This window comes from Orycteropus afer, unplaced genomic scaffold (assembly GCF_000298275.1).
Source record: "Orycteropus afer afer isolate SDZICR_OR568_19922 unplaced genomic scaffold, OryAfe1.0 scaffold00260, whole genome shotgun sequence".
Taxonomy (NCBI): Eukaryota; Metazoa; Chordata; class Mammalia; order Tubulidentata; family Orycteropodidae; genus Orycteropus; species Orycteropus afer.
The window spans coordinates 846,261-851,065 of NW_006921847.1; the positions used below are offsets into that span (position 1 = coordinate 846,261).

At 40.1% G+C, this 4,805-nt stretch overlaps 1 pseudogene; it reads left to right on the forward strand.

Annotated features, from left to right (window-relative positions):
• Positions 1 to 2,308, forward strand: part of LOC103204796 — a 16,652-nt pseudogene extending 14,344 nt beyond the window's left edge.
• Positions 2,309 to 4,805: the final 2,497 nt, after the last annotated feature.

The window sequence follows — 4,805 nt, forward strand, 5'->3', positions numbered from 1 at the left end:
TACCTTTTCAGTCTTGCAGGCCCCGAGTGTCCTTGGGGTTGCTGGAAAGCAGAACGTGTTCTTAAGCCCCAGAAATCTGTGAAAGCACTGTCTCTTTGAATATCCAAAATAGTCAAGCTGCTTTTTAAACCTACAAAATGGCAACGTCCTCCAGACCGGCAAAAGTCCACAGCTCAGCCCACCTTTCTCTTCACCTTCTCCGCTTGTTCCCTAGCCACCGTGCACAGTCCTCTGTGCAGCCCCTGGCTAGCAGGGAGATTTTTAGGTTAATTTTTAAGTCCTACTACCACAGGAATCTGCGAGAGCACTGTCTCTTTAAATATCCAAAATAGTCAGGTCGCTTTTTAAACCTACAAAATGGCGGCGCCCTCTGGATCGGCAAAAGTCCACAGCTCAGCCCACCTTTCTCTTCACCTTCTCCGTTTATTCCCCAGCCACCGTGCACAGTCTTCCATGCAGTCCCTGGCTAGCAGGGTGATTTTTGGGTTAATTCTTAGGTCCTACCATCACTCGGGAATCTCCAAGCCCTGTCGTCTGTGCTGTCAGGGTCCCTCAGGCCGCTGCCAGACTCCAGCTCTGTGTGTCTCCTTTTTTGGTATTTTCACACAAATTCTTCTGCTAGTTGGGGTTTAGTCCACTTTTATCCTTCCCTTCAAGGCTCAGGGGTCCAAGATTATCTTCTGTGTCTGTGTTAATTGGTTTTCCTTTTCTTTGTTGAAGACCGTCTGTGCAGTCCTTCTGCCTAGTCCGCCATCTTGACGGAACTCCCATTTGCTATTTTCTGTCTTGCTGAACTGTGCTATTATTGCTGATGAGATGATATCTCATTGTTGTTTTGATTTGTCTTTCTCTAATGGCTAATGATCGTAAGCATTTCCTCATGTGTTTGTTGGCCACCAGTACATCATCTTTAGTGAAGTGTGTGTTTATGTCCCTTATGCATTTTTGAATTGGATTGTTTGTCTTTTTGGTGTTGAGGTGTTGAAGTTTTCTATACATTTTGGAGATGAGTCCTTTGTCAGATATATCATAGCCAAATATTTTTTTCCCAACCTGTAAGTTCTCTTTTTATCCTTTTGGAGAGTCTTTCTATGCACATAAGAATTTAATTCTTAAAAGGTCCCAGTCATCTAATTTCTCTTCCACTGCCTATGCATTGTGGGTTATGCTTGATAGTCTGTTTATGCTATAAACTAGAACCCCTAGGTTTGCCCCTATTTTATCCTTTATGAGCTTTACAGTTTTGGTTTTTACATTTAAGTCTTTCATCCAGCTTGGGTTTTGTGTATATGGGGTGAGACATGGGTCTTGTTTCATTTTTCTGCAAGTGGATATCCAATTTTGCCAGCACCTTTTGTTAAAGAGGTTATCTCTTCCCCATTTAATGGGTTTTGGTCCTTTGTCAAAGGTCAGTTGTCCATAGATGGATGGGTCTATTTCTGGGTTTTTGATTTTGTTCCATTGGTCTATTTGTCTACCATTGTACCAATACCATGCTGTTTTAATAACTGTGGTTGTATAGTAGGTTTTGAGATCCAGGAGTGTGAGACCTCCCACTTAGTGTTTCTTCATCAGCACTGCTTTACTTACTTGAGGTCACTTTCCTTTCCATATGAAGGTAATCATTGGTTTTTCCATATCCTTAAAAAATATTGATGTTATCTGGATTAGGATTGCACTGAATGTGTAGATTGCTCTGGGTAATATTGACATTTCCACTATATTCAGTCTTCCTATCCACCTCATCATTTTCTTAAGGAACAGACTTAAGTATGCCCTGACAGGAAATTGAGTAAAGAAGATTTGCATGCAGCAATTCATTAAGAATGATGGCAAAGTCTGAATTGATATAACCTACCCTACTGGCTTTATGGATGCCATCAGCATAAACAAAACTGGAGACAATTTCTGTCTGATCTATGGCACCAAGGATTGTTTTGTTGTTCATTGTATTATACTTGAGGAGGTGAAATATAAGTTGTGCAAAGTAAGAAAGATCTTTGTGGGCACAAAAGGAATCCCTCATGTGATTCACGATGCTCACACCATCCACTACCCTGATCTCTTCATCATGGTGAATACACCATTCTGATCGATTTGGAGACTGGAAAGATTTCTGATTTTGTCAAGTTTGACACTGGTAATCTGTATATGGTGACTAGCAGTTGCTAACTTTGAAAGAATTGGTGTGATCACTGAGAGATATCCTAGGTCTTTTGATGTGGTTAATGAAGGAGATGTCAATGACATCAGCTTTACGACCTGATTTTCCAACATTTTTGTTATTGACAAAAGCAACAACCATTGAATTTCTCTCCACTGTTCACCAAACAGAACAGTGAGTGAAATGATCTCTAAGTGACATGAATAAAGAGGACATAACATGTAATTAAAGATAATACAGCAAGGGGGGAAAAAAAAAGCATGAGCTGGTTATGAGACATTGGTTGTGTCATTGTTTTTTTATAGTTCATCTTTTAGAACATTGGAATTCTGAAGTAGGGAATATAGCAAACAAAACGTTAACTAACAAGAAAAGAAAAATTCCAGAACTCCCTTCAGTGTTTAATTAACAAAATATAGGTCTTCTATATTTAAAATAAATAAAAAGTCATTTAAAAAATGTAATGTTGAACATGAAGACATGGAAAGATGTATGTTAGAAAAATATTGCAGAGTTGAAGACATGACATGGCCTAGAAGATGTTAGAGGACTGGAAGTGTGTGTGTGTAAAAATATTTAATTTTTACATCATATTGTTAATTATTTTGATGAATATGTACTTAATATCCACTTAAACATACACACTTCACACACAGCAATCACAGTCACTTAAAAAAATAAAGTATATCACTTCCTTCTGTTTTCTGGTAAGATGCTTGCAAAGTTAAGCAATTAAAATGTCTGAAATATGAATAAAAAACAGACTTTAAAAAATACAGCAAAAAAAAAAAATTAGAGTAAACAGTTAACAATTTTATTTTACCATGCACATGTAAATTACTTGTTTGGGTATTTTGAAATTCATTTAGCAACAGGAGGTATGGTGTTTGAACAGGAAAGGGAAATGCAGTTGGTATTACTGATATTTGGATTGACTCAGCATTATCATTTATAAAATATTGATTTAGGTCATTTATAAAATATTGATTTAGGTGTGTCCAATGCTGTATGAGGAGTCTCTTATTAGTGCAAATGGTTAATGTGCTTGCTGCCAACGAAAAGGTTAATGGTTCAAGTCTACCCAGAAGTGCTATGGAAGAAAAGATTAGTGATCTGGAGCACAGTTCTGTTCTGGCACACATAGGGTCACCATGAGTTTGAATTGATTCCATTGATTTCATGGCATCTGTTCTGTTTTTTAAATGCTGTAGGAGGTTCAGGTGAGAGGCATCCCACTGGCTAAAGCAGGAATTACATCTTAATATTGAATTATACCTTTCCAATATTAAGAGAGTGTCTAGTCTTGCTGAAAGACACTTGACAAGAATTTAGGTCTTAACTTTGCCACTCAGTAAGTTTTGTTAGGTTTCTTCCATTTCTTGTCCATTGAATTGACAGAGGGCATTGTAACTGTGACACTGAACCACAGTTTATTCAGCTTAAGACTTTCACTGCTTTGCGTGCATCTTTTTTTTTTTTTTTTTAAAGAGGACATCCTTTCTACTGAAAGTCAGGACATCCTATGGTCAAATGCAAGGCACTTGACTGCTAACCCGAAAGCTGGCAGTTCAAACCCACCAACCATTCCCCGGAAGGAAGGTTGGGCAATCTATTTCCATAGCAATATCACCTTGGAAACCCAAGGAGGGGTCGCTATGAGCCCAGACCAACTCAACAGCACATAACAACAACAACAACAACAACAACAAGGCATCTATAAGGAGCTCTGGTGGCATAGTACCTAAGGTATTTGGCTGCTAACCAGAAGGCTAGCAGTTCAAACCTACCAACCACTCCCCGGAAGGAAGGTTGGGCAATCTACTTCCATAGCGGTACCACCTTGGAAACCCAAGGACGGGTTTCTGTGAGTCCGGACAGACTCGACAGCAGTGAGTTTTGTTTGTTTGTTTGTTTGTTTGTTTGTTTGTTACCCTTCTACAGGGAGCTTACAATGAGAGGATAGATATGAAACTCTTTAAATAGTGTTGTGCAGTTAATTACTTGGTATGGCTTTTCTGGCCATGGTCTTTATGATTCCCACCAGATGAATGGGTGGAACCATGCAAAAAAGGTGTATGGAGCTCTAATGTGGGGATTAGTTAGTTTTGTCATTGTGCTAGGTTTAAAACGAGCCCTTCAATAGGCAGAAAGCGTGCTCTCACTGCCATCAAAACAGGACAGTGAAGGTTGAGCGGAGTGCATCTTTGGACCCTGGATCCCTATGCTGGACCTCCTTGGCAGAGATGACCTGAAGAGACTACCAGCTGTGTCAACACCTGAGACAACTGGCTGAAGGACTAAGAAGCACGAGACAGAGCCTTGGGCTTGCTGGCCCATAGAGTGAGAAAGCTGAGTCCTTTTGGGCAAGAGGCTTGCTGGTGATGTGGAATGCATCTAGGTGTACCTATCAGCAGAGCTAAAAGAGCTTTGTAACACTTGCCGGAGCAGGGAAGAGGCCAGGCTGAGTGGTCAAGGGCCAGAGAGGAATGCCTGAGGGATAGCAGGGGGAGACTGTCCTGATGGGAGAATTGTATCCTGAGAGCGTTCCTGAATCTGAATTGAAGCCTGTCACTTCCCTAATAAACCCCGTAATCATGAGTATTTTCTGTGAGTTCTGTGTGCCCATTGCAATGAATTCCTG